General features: G+C 34.6%; 1 protein-coding gene and 2 long non-coding RNA genes across 6 annotated transcripts in view; 2 read left to right on the forward strand and 1 right to left on the reverse strand.

Moving 5' to 3' along the window:
- The window catches only part of LNX2 (ligand of numb-protein X 2), a 156,988-nt gene that overhangs the window by 119,923 nt on the left and 20,479 nt on the right, over window positions 1-16,586 (reverse strand). The gene's annotated exons all lie outside the window — the stretch shown is intronic.
- The window catches only part of LOC147014584 (uncharacterized), a 67,278-nt gene that overhangs the window by 32,743 nt on the left and 17,949 nt on the right, over window positions 1-16,586 (forward strand). The window lies entirely within an intron of this gene.
- On the forward strand, window positions 4,273-7,243 carry LOC147014585 (uncharacterized). Its single transcript, XR_015050809.1, has 2 exons — window positions 4,273-4,836; window positions 4,934-7,243. It is a non-coding gene; the product is annotated as an uncharacterized LOC147014585 (long non-coding RNA).

The following is a 16,586-nucleotide window of genomic DNA, read 5'->3' on the forward strand; positions in this document are numbered from 1 at the left end:
GGGGGAACATTGGGGTGGGGGGTGGGGGGATGTTATACAACAGCAATACATTTTTGTCCCCCCCACCCACCCTTCAATCCCCAGCCAGATAACCTCACCGTTCATTACATGTTTTTAAAAAGGAAGTTTCTGTGACTGTGTCGGTGACAATTTCAAATGATCTATCAAACATTGCATACATTATTGTTTTTGTATACAAAGTTGAGGCTCATGGAGGAGCTGGAACACAGAACGCATCAGGATGGAACAGAAGAGAAGGAACAGTGGGGTGGGGATGGGGACACACCAACAGCAGGGTTGAGGTACAAAATAGTGGGCGACTTGGACAAATAAGGGATGTGGGGAAGAATAAGGGGAAGGGGAAAGATGCTTGAGGTGGACACGGTGTATACAGAAGCAAACTCTTTGGAAAGAAACTCCGATATGTCCCCCCCATATTTCCACAGGGCGCTCAAGGTCCTCCAGCAACCTCCTTCTGGTAAAACTACCAAATCAAGAATCACTGTTCACTTTCACTCTTTCATTCCTCTTTTTACAGCGCGTGCACTGTATACAATTACACCGAGTTTGAAATGTCCCCGGCGTCTACCACATCTACCACATCTCCGGTGTCCCCCCCGTCCCCCCCCTCCACGTGCCTCAAGACAGCCAATGACGGCCGTCCGGTAGATGCAGTGCGTAACCTAGACGGAAATGGTGACAATTGACGGAAATACCCGAGTATTTCAATGGAAATTTGTGAAACTAATGTGTTATATATGTGAAAACCATTTAATTTATTGCTTGACGGAAAAAAAGAAGAAATGCTTCTCTCATGTATGAACGAACATAAGACGTCATTTCCGCCCACCATGGCATTTTGCGCCGAAAGACGTCATTTCCGCCCCACCATCGCATTTCGCGCCGAAAGACGTCATTTCCACCCGCCATCGCATTTCGTGCCGATCGCCGAATGCTGAAAGCTAAGTTCGTCTTATGCCATCATTCTTTTGCGGCTCCCTGCCACGCTGTATCGAACGATTTCATTCCTTCTCTTATATATAAAGGTGCTTATCACAATAATAACAAGATTTTTACATTTCAAATATTAAGTACGCTTTGTAATTGTTTTTCAACTGAAAAAGCATAAATTGCAGATTTTAACATTCGTGTACTCATTTGCTTCACCACACGCGCTGTATTGAAGGATTTCACTTGTTTCCCACTTGTGGAACAAGCTCCCACACTCTCTTCAATCCCATTCTTCCCTCCAGGTCTTCAAAACAGCTGTTCATCACCATCTCATTTCTTCCCCCACCCAAAACCATGATCTTTTCTACCCCAGTAAATCCACCCCAAACCCACCTCCTTCAAATTCCCTGCTTTCCTTCCTGAAAGTCTCTTTAAGGACCTGAAAGTCCCTGTAGTGTCCATCTTGTTGACTCTGTGTTCCCCACCCCATTCCTCTCCTTTCCACAGATCTCATATCTCTGTTCCGCACTGTTTTGTACGTCCCTCTCCCACCTCTCTTTTTCCTGCTCCGCTTGTGATATGTTCTTTGTGTTATCTCTCATATGAGCCTTGACATTTTATATAAAAAACAAAAACATAAAAACGGAAAAAAATTGCACGTTTGGAAAGAGGTGGGCTTGAGGAGGGTTAACAGGGTTGAAAAAGATCATGGCTTTGGATGGGGGATTTCATGGAGTTTAACCCTTTCATGAAGTTTAATTTTGTTCAGGGTAAGGGGACAACTCGCTTAGCCTTCACGAGAGATGATGTGGGATCTTCAATGTCCACCAACTAAAGCTAGCAGATGGGATACCCGGCTGAAGGTCCATCCGAGGAACGGTGCAATTTGTGATGCAACACCGTCTGCGAATTGCCAATCCAGCAGTTTGTAGTCAGGTCGAACCCATACTCGACCAGCTCAAAGGTAAGTCTGCTGCCTCTACACCAACCTGTCGGACCTGAATATCGTATGGTATTTCAGGAGTATATTTTGACATTATGTAGAACAGAATTAGAATTGTTTGGATATATATATATATATATATATATATATATATATATATATATATATATATATATATATATATATATATATATATATATATATATATATATATATAGTACACTAATAAATGTTAGTGTGTGTAGTGTAGTGCATGTGTGCGTGTGCGTGTGCGTGTGCGTGTGCGTGTGCGTGTGCGTGTGCGTGTGCGTGTGCCCTCCATAACTCCAAAGTCATGAAACCGAGCAACCTGAAACTTTTCATGCACATAAATTAAGAAAGCTCCAAGGAAGTGCAACATGACTGAAAATTGGGTGTTTGGGTTAATTAAAACAGCCCTTTTGAAGTTAATTAACAGTCTTATTTAATTGGATTCGCTATATATGATATCCCTTATTGTCGGGTTTTCCGGGTGTGTGTATGTGTATGTGTATGTGTGTGTGTGTGTGTGTGTGTGTGTGTGTGTGTGTGTGTGTGTGTGTGTGTGTGTGTGTGTGTGTGTGTGTGTGTGTGTGTGTGTGTGTGTGTGTGTGTGTGTGTGTGTGTGTGTGTGTGTGTGTGTGTGTGTGTGTGTGTGTGTGTGTGTCTGCAACGTGAGGCTCCATAGCACGAACCAGCGAACCGATTTCGATGAAACTTTGCCAACATTTGCCATATGGTCTGGGAATGTGTGCATTTGAATTTCGTTGCCTAGCAACCAACCGTTGCTGTACAGTGGCCGAAGAACCGTGTACAGTATTTTCAATACTTGTCCTTCAGTTTTGAATGTAGAGAAACGAGATTTCGGAAATAAAAACTTCGAGATATTTAGAAAATTTTACTCGAGCCGATTTTTGATTGAGGTTTTATTTTTCAAATGGTAGTCCTTCAAAAATCGTGTCTATTTACCGTCATTTAAGGTGTGTATACAGTGTTTGTAAGGAACTACACCGTCGTTCCACCTTCGATTTCTCCTCGATCCAAACGTTATTGACCAAAGTGAAAAGGATCCAAAATAAATGGAATCACCAGCATTTCTGTCTTTGTGGATTTCTAATAATATAATATGTTTATTTATTTACCGAAAACGATTCCACAACCCACACACACCACCTTCAATTATTTATTTATTTACCGAAAACGATTCCACGATCCACACACCACCTTCAATTATTTATTTATTGACTGAAAACGATTCCACGACCCACACACCACCTTCAATTATTTATTTACTGAAAACTATTCCACGACCCACACACCACCTTGAATTATTTATTGAAAACGATTCCACCACCCACACACCACCTCCAATTATTTATTTATTTGCTGAAAGCGATTCCACGACCCACACACCACCTTCAATTATTTATTTACCGAAAACGATTCCACGATCCACACACCACCTTCAATTATTTATTTATTTACTGAAAACGATTCCACGACCCACACACCACCTTCAATTATTTATTGAAAACGATTCCACCACCCACACACCACCTCCAATTATTTATTTGCCGAAAACGATTCCACGACCCACACACCACCTTCAATTATTCATTTATTTACCGAAAACGATTCCACGATCCACACACCACCTTCAATTATTTATTTATTTATTTACTGAAAACGATTCTATGACCCACACACCACCTTGAATTATTTATTTATTTATGGAAAACGATTCCACCACCCACACACCACCCCAATTATTTATTTATTTTCTGAAAACAATTCCACGATCCACACACCACCTCCAATTATTTATTTATTTGCCGAAAACGATTCCACGACCCACACACCACCTTCAATTATTTATTTATTTACCGAAAACTATTCCACGACAGTAGGGTAAGAATATTGATTCTGGCTCACTTTTTCCCATGTAAATGAATGGGGGATTTTCAGCGATTTATATTTTTTTTCCCTAAAAATAAATCCCCTTTTTATCCCAAGGTATATTTATTTGTCTCCCCTTTTAACTTGGAGGTTGAACCTCATTGAATTGAACACCTGGGGGTTGAACAGCTCACTCATTGAACCTATAAAGATTTGTTCATTCTCAAATTCCTTCAATAGTTTAATTTTCTTTGCACAATAATCTCCATCTAAAATATTGACAAACAAAACATTTGAATCTTTATATTTTTTAAGATACCCCATTTGTGCCATTACGAAATGATAAACTTCTCTTAATGCTCTTGTTTGACCACCTCCTGAGCCACAGGTTATTTTTTGTTAAGCCCCGCCCACTTTTCTTTAAGCCCCGCCCACTTTTGTTAAGCCCGCCCACTTTTCTTTAAGCCCCGCCCACTTTTGCTAAGCCCCGCCCACTTTTGCTAAGCTCCGCCCACTTTTCATGAGGTATTTTTTCTAAGCCACGCCCACTTTTCCTAAGCCCCGCCCACTTTTGCTAAGCTCCGCCCACTTTTCATGAGGTATTTTTTCTAAGCCACGCCCACTTTTCCTAAGCCCCGCCCACTTTTGCTAAGCTCCGCCCACTTTTCATAAGGTATTTTTCTAAGCCACGCCCACTTTTCCTAAGCTCCGCCTACTTTTGCTAAGCCCCGCCCACTCTTACATCATTTCCAGTTCATCTCTGACTCACAAAGAAATCACTAGAAAATTACAGGATGTTATGGTTTTGAAAAATTTCCCAATGAAGGCTTGCCTAGGCTTGCCCAGGGAATTTCCAAAGGAAACCACACCCACCAGTCTTTCTCTATAAAAGCTTCAAACCCAGGCTCCATTTTAAACATTTGTTTTTGCTGGCAATGGTGTTCTGTGTGCTTGGTTCGAACTGTCTGTCTTCTATGGAACTAAACCTTCAAGTTGATGAACTGGATTCAAACCTCTTATCTATTGAGGTAAGATTTTTTATTTTCCTATTTTCAAACTTTGATTGAAGCATACTCATTTAATAATTAAATAACTTAATTAATACATTATTATTTTCTCTCACAGGAAATTGTGTCTGAAATACGAAATGAAAATACTGCTTTTGCTACAACTTTGGGGGAAATTGTTGGCTTGGTTGAAGACCTTATGAGCGACCAAGACCTTGAGTGGGATGACTTTGGTGTTCCTTGGAACTCTCTGTCTTCTATGGAACTAAACCTTCAAGTTGATGAACTGGATTCAAACCTCTTATCTATTGAGGTAAGATTTTTTATTTTCCTATTTTCAAACTTTGATTGAAGCATACTCATTTAATAATTAAATAACTTAATTAATACATTATTATTTTCTCTCACAGGAAATTGTGTCTGAAATACGAAATGAAAATACTGCTTTTGCTACAACTTGGGGCGAAATTGTTGGCTTGGTTGAAGACCTTATGAGCGACCAAGACCCACAGAACGAGTTCGTGCCTGATGACCCAACCAAAGAGTTATACCTTGGAGACCAGCAAAATCCTGAAAAAGAGTTTTACAGCAATAGTACTCATTGTGAGTTATCAAGACAATACCCACTGAACAAGTTATACCTTGATGAGCCAGAATACAAGTTTTACCTTGGAGACTCACAAATTTTGAAAAAATCAGTAAATGAGTTCTGCCTTGATGGTTTAAATAACTACCTTGGAGACTCAGGAAAAGGGTTCTGCCAAGATGGTTCTAAATATGGGGCCTACCTTGGAGACTCACAAATTTTAAAAAAATCAGTAAATGAGTTCTGCCTTGATGGTTTAAATAACTACCTTGGAGACTCAGGAAAAGGGTTCTGCCAAGATGGTTCTAAATATGGGGCCTACCTTGGAGACTCACAAATTTTAAAAAAAATCAGTAAATGAGTTCTGCCTTGATGGTTTAAATAACTACCTTGGAGACTCAGGAAAAGGGTTCTGCCAAGATGGTTCTAAATATGGGGCCTACCTTGGAGACTCACAAATTTTAAAAAAATCAGTAAATGAGTTCTGCCTTGATGGTTTAAATAACTACCTTGGAGACTCAGGAAAAGGGTTCTGCCAAGATGGTTCTAAATATGGGTCCTACCTTGGAGACTCACAAATTTTGAAAAAATCAGTAAATAAGTTATCCTTAAGAGACTTTGTAAGTTGGTTTTACTTTGAATACTTGAAATGTGGGTTCTGGATTGATAACTCACAATGTGATACATATCTTGGAAACTCAACGGGAATGTGGTTATACCTTGAAGACTTGGAAAGTTGGGTTTATGTTGGACACTTGAAACTTTTTTGGGGGCTTTTATTTATTTATTTATTTATTTATTTATTTATTATTATTATTATTTTATTTATTTATATTTTGGAGACTTTTGGAGTTGCTATCACTCTTTGGGATCTAAACCTATCGATGTAGTTCTTTGTTGGATGGTGCTTGATGGGAGCAAGATCAAGAAAGTTCTGGGAAGAAAGTGCAGGCTTACTCCCCCTTTCTACGTCATCAAACCTGAAAGCCTTAAAAGACAGAATTGGAAGAAGAAAAAAAAAAAACGTAAAAATATATATATATAGGTGGAAATCTCATTTTGAAAAAGACATTGTGTTGGGCGAGGATTGAGTTGGGGTTGAGATTTTGAATGTGAGGGTTGGGGTTGAGATTTTGAATGTGAGGGTTGGGACACACACATACACATCAACAAACAAAAGTTAAGCCTTGACTATTCAGTTGAGGATTCTGTGTGTTTGGGGTTCACAGATCTAAGAACGTCCTCCTTGACACACATTATATACTGTTATACACCTCGGACTTGGCCCTCGAGTGTCCACAACGGTGTATAGTAGGAGGGAGTGAAGCGCCAACCTATTGCTCCCATTGCACACACACACAAACAAAAGTTAAGCCTTGACTATTCAGTTGAGGATTCTGTGTTTGGGGTTCACAGATCTAAGAACGTCCCCCTTGACACACATTATATACTGTTATACACCTCGGACTTGACCCTCGAGTGTCCACAAAGGTGTATTATCTGCTTAGTTTTGTCTTTTGTAATTCCTGTGAATAAAATGAACCTAAAATCTCTTCCCCTTCCAAATCATATATTTTATAAGTCCAAGGAACTGTATCTATTACATCAACAATTTTAAAAAGTTCTTTCGTCCATCGTTCAGTAAAACCCTTTTCAAAATGAGATTTCCACCTATATATTCTTACGATATCACCAACTTTGAACTTAGGTTTTCTGACATTAATCTCTTTTTCATATTTTAATTTTGTAAATGTTTCTGATGGCTTCATATTCGTTGACATGTGAATCGTGTCATTATACTTATCCACAATATCCTGAATAAAAGATAACCATTGTTGTGAACCGAGTTGTGTGAATTTTTTATATAGTCTCTCTTTTAAGGTACGATTAAAACGTTCAACAACAACTGCCTTCCCTTCATTAAAGGTACTGTATAATGTAATACTGTTATTTTTTAGAAAATTCATAAATGTCTTGTTATAAAACTCTCTACCCTCATCAGTCCACAATTTCTTAGGTTTTCTCTTACTTTTATTAAATATCTGTTGAAAAGCTAACATAAGAGTATTACCTGTTTTGTTTTTTAAAGGGACAACCCACGCATATCTACTCCTCAAATCAATAACGGTTAAAGCATACTTGTACCCCTTATCATTATTGAGTTCAATCAAATCAGCAGACCAGATATAATCAACTTCCTTGGAATAAACTTTCCTTCTCTGAAACTTTGTGAATATTGGTTTATGTAATTCATCAGCTAATTGCTCTTCAGTCTTAATGGCATCATTAGAGCCTATAAGTTTTTTGAATTTCCAAGTCCAAGTTTCAATTTAGCACTAATCATCTTCTTCACGATGAACCTATCAACTTTTTCTCTCAAGGTTGGATTTTGTATCAGAGACAAATTATACAACATTTCTCTATCGGCTTCATGCTTTTCTTCCAACGTTGTGGTATTCCCATAATCAATATCGTGTCTCATGCACACTTCATCAACTCTATTGATTGGTTTACTCCAGGATTTAGGATTGTCTGCCTCATCTAATCTTTTATCTAAGTTTGTGCCTGGACCACAGAAAGAATAACCTGGAAGATGTAATTCCCTGGTATTCCAGTAGTTGTAAATTTACTTCCTCATAAAAACTTTTGTATATCTCCTCCGAGTTTGTCTTTGGAGATAAATTGATTTTTTTTGAACCACACACCGAACATATACCTTTTTGTATAACCCTGTTATTTTTACTTTTAATATATGAAATATTTTTAGTATTAGTTTTCTTTTACATTTGAGACAATAACTCATTTATTTATGAGAAAAATTTCTGCAGAGTGCAAAAACCTTTTTAGTTTCCAACATGCACATTTGAATCTTAATTTTTAAAACATAAAGAATCCTTAGAAATGCCTTCACTCTCTCCTCCATTTATTTAAGAAAAACTTGAATTAAAATACATGTCTTCTCGATGTCGATAGTCTTGTCGAAAGTATTGCAAATAGACTTTTAATTCTTTGTATTCCTCCCTGGTGAGATAAGTTAATTTCTTTAATACCTCTATTCTTTTTGAATCTCACTGGTTTCCATATTTTGATATTTATTCATTCTCTCTCTTTCCTCCCTCTCTCTCTCTTCTCTTTCCTCCTTCTCTCTCCTCCTCCTCCTTTTCCTCCTCTTCCTCTCTTCTTCAACTCCTTCCTCATCCCTTACTATACTTGAATCGTTTACACCCCATAGAATATTATACATATATTCATCAGGATTTCTTGTTATTCCTGTATCCAAAATAATTTTTTTACAACAGGATACCAATAAAATTTCTTTTGAATTTCTAAAAGAGCCTTACCTTTTCTTAACCTTATAATTTTTTCATTATTTAACATTCTAATTAAATCTAAAGTTGTTGGTTTATCAACATCAGCATAATGCCAATCTTTTATTGAAAATACCTCATTCTTATGTTGTAGAACATATTTATTAAAATACCGAATACCCTTTTCTTGAAGGTATGCTTGAACACAGAAATGATAATTTTCTTGAAGCCTTCTTGCTGTCATTTATGTATTAGAAATATATGTTAGAATAATATTATGGCACGAAACACCTCCCCATCTTCCCATAGTTAAATCATTTTGTATTTCCTTACTTATTATATATAATCCTGTTTTTTCTGTTTTCATGAGATAAACAAGGGCAAAACCATTATTATATTTACCCTTATTAAATTCTTTTTATTTGTTGTTTACTAATCGTGGCTCCACAAAACTCATTCTCGATACCAAGTGGATAATATTCTTCCTTACGAGACTGATTTAATTGTTCCAGGTCTTCGAGGTTAATTTTAAATGACCAATTATACCCTAAATCATTCATATCATACCCCTATTGTTCTATTCTCATACAAACGATACGCCCTTCTTTATAAAAATTTATTTTAATTCGAACTGTGAATTCTGTATGACCTGGAGATAATATCAACACTTCTGTATCTTTAGAATACACAGCCGTTTTATTTAAGTATATATATTGTGATAAATCGCTTAATCTCACCAAGTCATTCGCGTCAGTCGGGCTTGGATAATTTTTTAATTTATAAGCATTTTTCATGTTAATATTTTTGTTTATATTATATTTATATCGTTCAGCCTGTGCCTTTGTGTGTAATAATTTGATAAATCAATATCCAGTTCTTGAGATACACCAAAGATAGAACCATCTTTACCAACATAAGTCATTTATATTAGATTAAAAATAATATCATAAAATTTTTTATTTTTGTTGAGTTGAAATAACACATATAGACATAATTGACCACAACACTTGGAATTTAATTCTTGGACTTGAAATGTTTGATAAACACCATTCTGTAAGAATTTTATGACTTCAACAGGTGGTGGAAGACCAAAACTATCAAAATAATATTTGTCTTGACTATTAAAAATACAAACCCAATGAGAACCGTTCCCATCATTATCTTCTAAGTTCATAATAATATTCTTTGTATGTTTCGACACATTTGTTAATTCATCTCTCATACAAATAACCACATTATGAATTTTTAATTTCTTACAATATTTGGCAAGTTGTAAATTTGATGTTGTATTCTTTCCAAATTCTTTCAACCACTCATCAATGCTCATTTATTTATTAGAAAGATATAATCCATTACCTCTTTTCGTTAATTTTACACCTGCTTGTGCTATAGAAGAAAGCATATCTCCAACTAACAATCTCGCTTTATCAGGCAGACCTTCAAGTTTTTCAGCAAAATCTACAATTACACCACTTCCACTAATTTGTTTCTCCAACTCTTTGTTATGTCTTTCCAATTCTTTTTGAGCCTGGAGTTGAGCCTTCCTTTCGTTGGCAGTTTTGACCGCTGTTGAAATACCACCCGTCAATGCTCCAACCGCACTTAAACCAGCAAATAAAGGAATTAGAAATGGGAGAAATCCTCCACTCGTCTCTCTTATTGAATATTTTTTCAACATTGGTTTTGTCATTTTAATTTTAAGTGAGCCAGTGTCATTCAAGATTTTAACCTGTTCTCTTGTGAGCAAAACATCAATTCTTACTGCTCCTTTTCTCTGAATTGTATTAACGTTAATCGTACAAAGGCTTTTGATTTTGAACACAAGATGATAGTTTATGAAGATTGATTTGATTAACATATACCCCAGTTGGTACTTTGCCACTCATTTATTTAACAAAAAAATTATGTGAGACTAATCATCACACCATTATCTGTATTAATCTGCAATTCTGTTTCTTCCAAAAGCAAACAATATGTATCAACTTCTTCACTCTCTCCTCTTTCAATGTATAGGGAAGTATCCACTCGATTAGACTTTATAGTTTCTTTTTGAGCGCTCAGGTCAAACGTATAGATTGTATACAAACTTTTAAATGCTGTCATATCCAAAATAGGTTCTTTATTTCCATTACTTTCACACACCTTTTGGTAAGACTTGTATGCTTCAGCAAAATCATTTTTTTCCCAATTAATTTCCAATCTATCTCGTGGATAAAATGTTCCATCTAGAGAAACGCGAAGTTGTTTCACCTTAGCATTATCACTCAATGCATTATTCTTATCAGTCGCAGTATCACCATCTGGCTTTTTAAAAATCATCCACAGATATCGTGGCTTTCCTTCCAGAACACCCAAATTCCACGTGTAAGTAGTTTGATTGAGTTTAACGTGTTGACATCTTCTTTTGAGGTATGATACACTGAGTGGTTTTTTTGAGTTAAGTCTTCGATTCAACATCTCTTCTGTTTTAAGATTAGGAGTATATTCACTGATATACCAACTCATCTCCTCAATTACAAATTTATTCTGATCACCAAAAGCATTACCAACACCAAAAAACAATCTATTTTCATTATCATTCCTTTGTAGTTGAAATCTAATTTTAAGACCATACAGAACTTTATCATAATCACAAAATCCAAATATACCTTTAAGAGGAACTGCCACAGTAAAACTATTTTCTGCTTTTGTATCATCATTATACATTCCTTTCCTTTGAATATATCCAGGGTCTGTGTTTGTTCCCGTTGACATATCAGGAATAAAACCTTCGACAGACCCCTTTCCCATTCTATCACTGAATGTATAGAGTGTAAATTTCATCATTTCAGATACAGCAGAGACATAATCAACCGCTTCAACTTCTTGTGTTCCAATATACAATCGCACACTATCAAACATTTTCCAGAAGAAATCATTTACAAGTGTAGCGTTTGTGTTATTCCCAGCCTTAGTGAATTTAAATTTACACAACAAGAAACTTTCGGAGAGATTCAAATAGGTTTGTTGATTATTTATTTCAAAACTTTTTGTACCATTTGTATTCCAGTCTGTTCCAGTTATTGCATTTACCTTGAAGTAATCTTCTTTTTAGTGGAGTTTGAGATAATAATAGTATCATCCAAATCATAGATACTATCAATTGCTTCCATACTTGTATTTATTTAGAAAAAAAAGATGTTAAAACTTTTGAAACCCTGATCCAAGTATTTGAATTATTTTCTGTCGTTCTTGGGGGGACAACTGAGTTTTACCTTTCTTAATTTCTTTTTATTGCTTGTAATTTATGAGATTCTTTCTGAGCATCTTTTATACTCTTTACAGCACCTGCTACATTTCCCACAGCAGAAGCAGTTGAACCAATTAGGTCTTTATGTTTAAGAATAGTTGAACCAATACCCATGAGAGTATCAATTATCCCATCTCCTCTAAATTGATGTCCAACACCCCTTTGTCTCTTAGGTTTATAGTATCCTCTACCAAGATACATACCTTCACCCTTGTAGTACGGGGAAAGGAACATCCCATCCCCTGTAATTATTTTATATTTTCCCAACTCGTGCTTCCTCACAATAACCATCGTATTTATTTATTGAAAAACTTCACGTAGGTGAATTCTGATGGATATAACTTCTCCATTAAAAGAGATCACACGATTATCTTGGTCGGTTATCCTAAAATTTACTCTGTGTATGGTTTTTCCTGACACAGGTAGATAAACCAAATTTTTAGGCTCCATATTGAATTTATAACCAATTGGGGTTGAGTATGCGCTGAATGAAAATATTGTATTTGTTTTTAATCCATCATTATAAGCACCATCAATCAAATCACAGTGAATTAACACCGAATTTATTCCTGAGGATATTTGAATGACATTATCACTGTAAAACGTCCCATTAGTTTCAATCTTTTTGAGGAGAAACCTAATAACTCTCTAAATGAATTATCAATTGTGAAATCAACCTTGTAGTTATTTTTAACTTTAATCGTTGATTTTGAAGTATGTTTTTGAATGTTTATAATAATATTTTTTGGTTCATCACCCTGTTCTTTCATAAGACGAGCAATTTCGGAAGATATTTGAGAAATCTCGTATGCTCCGGGTGAGACTGTTATCGCTTTGTATCCACTTCCCGGATTATAACTAAACTTGTCATTTTTCTCGGTTATATTAAATAAGGTATTATAAGTCTCCATGGACAATAAAGATGCCTCATATTCTTTTGTTGTGTCAAGTTGTAGTGGGTATGGGAATGAAGATGTGTGGTCGCTTGTTGTGAAATTAAAACTCAGGATTGTGCTTCTCATCTTATTTAATATGAGATAAAATGTCTTTATATTGAGATTTATTAATTATTTTCATGTTCATCAACTGGTCTAAAATGGCTGATGCTTCATTAAAACAATTGTTATTTCCAGCCTTCTTACTGCCGAACAACAATAACAGTCTATTAACTAATTGCGATGGGTCATTTGGAAGAAAACTAATACCTGAACCAAGGATACTTAAAGCCTGAATAATGTGTTTCTCCTTCTCATTCTTCCTACTTTTACCAGAAAGAATAACCTTATAATTTAGAGTGTTCAGCAAATCAATATATACTCTATCATCATTATTTTCCATATCCAATGGTTTATCAATATACTTTGATTCATCCCTCACAGTTGAACCTTGCCTTCCATCTTTTGTGAGAAGAAACATTAATCTCGGAGTTAGTTTAACAGGGGGTTGAGCAGAACTTAAGAACTTTAATTCATCATTAAATATCAATACCTTTTCTTGAACAAGATGAAATATTGCTGGTTGTTCTGTTGGAATGAGTCCTGCTTTGGTTTTTGAATCCGCTGAATATTCATTGTTTTGAACAGCATTCACAATATAATCACAGTGTTGATTAATCTCTTCCAGTTGTTGAAATAAACCTTCATCATGTTCTAATTCTCCAATATGCTCTAATTCTTCCTCCGTCATTTGACTAAAATCTTTTAACATTTGAAGCTTTCTAGGAGTATATTCTACTGTGGGAACTGTGGAAACATCTTTCATTTTTTCTTGGGAAGTTTTTAAAAGTGGTTTAAAAAATTTCTCTTGTTTTTTTTCAAATGCTTCTTCGCCCGTTAGTTTCTGTCTGCGTTTCTTCTTATGTCTTCCTGTTGTCTTACAACTTTTGAAACCAACTCTTGATGTTCCTTAAATCTTCTTGCTCTTTCTTTTGTATCCATTTATTTATTGTAAAATATCATTTAATGAATTGTAAAGATCAACAGGGAAATTTTCCTTTTCTTCATCATTCAAGTAGATGTGTTCAAATAAATCCTTTTCTTTAAATATTTCATCAAATTCTTTATTAACATTAATGCGAGTTGTAATTTCTTCTTCACTAATCCTTGCATCTCTGCTTTTCATACGCTTTGTGTTGAGTTTCTTCATCAACATCAAAACCGAATGATAAAATCTTCACTCCGCCAGATATTTAATAATTTGTCTCTGCTCCTTCTGGATTAGTTTCTAATATCCCAACACCACCAGATTTTAGTTTCTTTAACTCACTCTTACAATGTGAATATTTTGTTGTACCAAGAGAAACCTCCCTCAAATATTTGTCCTTCATTCCTCAATCGCATATGTTCCTCCACTGAAATATAGTGATAATCTTCACCTTTTACTTCTCCAGGTCTTATTGCTCTAGTTGTTGTTGATACAATGCGTATCACGGGGTGTTTTTTAAGTAAATTTACAATATTCTCATTTGTACTACACAAGAACCTTGATTTATGAAAGTTTTTTCCAGAAGCAGATTTACCCACAAGATTTATAATAATAGTTGTCATTTATATATGTAATTGTTTATAAAACAAAAAATATATCCCTTAATATCTCATCTTGTTTCACAACAATATATTTATATTTTTCAGTCGTGGTGCTTCATATAATCCTCAAATTTCTTTTTACTACATAATGTAGAACAATTATCTCTCCAAAAATTATTGATATCTATTGAATTTAACTTGAATAAAATAAAAGTATTAGCATTGTTTCTGATGGAACGACGAGGAAGTTGAAAGTACGATTGACTAAGATAAATACAATTACAAGAAGAATGTCTCCCTCTTGTGTAGTAGCTGTCCATTACCGTTTGGTTTCTCTCATTAACACAATCATCAAAGATAACGAGGTTCTTTTTTGATTTATCCAAATCTTGGGGAGACGGTATATCATCCGTATTATCACTAAGAATACAAGTTATAAGATTTGATTTCTTTTTACATCTCTGTGTATCACAAAATAGTTGAATTATATCTTCAATGTTATAATCATTTAGGTTTTTTTGACGTTTAAATAAACCTATTATATCTTCTTTTTGAAGACCAGCATTAAAACCTTGTGAGAGTAGTTGATACTCTGGTTGAAAACTCGACTTTGTGAAAATTATTAAATTATCATAATCTAAAAAGTTGGGAGTGAGGAGCATTTTTAAAAGTAAGCAGGTTTTTCCACATCCACTTGAACCAACTATGAGACATCTTAATGAATTTGGGAGATTTTTATGGTTGTTAAATTTTATCTTATTTTCCCAAATAGGTAAAAATCATTCATTTATATATTTGAAAAACAGGTTATTTAATTTATTATTGGCTTTTTTAGAAACTCTATATTTTATCCTAAGTTCAGGTTTAATTTCAAGATAATCCATTATTTTATTTATACAATATCTTGTGTTGATATTTCCCTGAAAATTACATCCATGAATAATATACAACAACAATCCTTTGAACATTTCTCTTATACGTTCAGTTTCTTCCTTGTAAGGAAAGGTGTGTTATCATCCTCATACTTTACATTCATTTCTCTAATCAATCTTGTAAAGTAATTCATTTTTGGTGTAAATCTAAAAGAATTATTTTCCTTTTTATATTTTTTATTATCATTAATTAGAAGATAATCACAGAATAAACATTGTTTATAGGCTTATGACTATGTGTTTAATCCTCCTTTCACACGCAGGACAATTCTCAAATTTGTCATATGGAGAATCAGGAAAGTCTAGCATATTTATAAAGTAAAACTTTACTTAAACTGAAATTCATCTATACTTTCAGTTGTATATTACCATCGATATCGATATACTTTTTTCATTATCAGATTCAACGACAACATTTTTTATATTAAAGGTAATTTTAAAATTATCGTTAACTACTATTGAACGAAATGTCATTTCACCTGATATATTAACATCCTTTATTTCATCAAGATTTACATCTTTAGGGTTGTTGAAAAAAATACAAATTTCTCCTTGCATATTACAGATGGTCTTATCTTTTCTTTCTAAAGCTTCATCCATAAGGTTTTTGTTCTTTGATACTTTTTCTTGTTTCATTGCTTTTTCTAGTTTTGAATATATTACTAGAAGGAGAGGAGAAACTTTTGTTAGAGATACTTTAATTGATGTTCTACCAGGTATACTAAAAGCCCTTCCACTGAAGGAAATTGAAGAACTCATATTATTTACCATAATAGTTTTTATCCAATAGTTGTTATATTTATCTTTGTTCAATTTTACATCCTTGACATATTTCTCAGTATCTTTAACAGATGAAGAGATTGATTGAAACTTGTCTTTTGTGTCTTGAAACATTGTATTTATTAAGTGAAAAAGTTGGAGGATAAAATGTTTTTAAGCACAGATTCACCTATAATTAAACGAAATTTTCATCAAGAAAATTTTAGTTTAAACAAAGTTTTATTCTATAAATATGGTGAATACAACGTACTGCGATGTTTGTAATCACGAATATAAACATTATAGAAAACACCTCCGAACCAACAAACACACATTTAATCTATTTCATCAAATATCTCCTCTTGAGTTGGA

Source organism: Eptatretus burgeri, chromosome 13 (genome assembly GCF_056783735.1).
Source record: "Eptatretus burgeri isolate ZD-2024b chromosome 13, Ebu_testis_v1, whole genome shotgun sequence".
Classification (NCBI taxonomy): domain Eukaryota; kingdom Metazoa; phylum Chordata; class Myxini; order Myxiniformes; family Myxinidae; genus Eptatretus; species Eptatretus burgeri.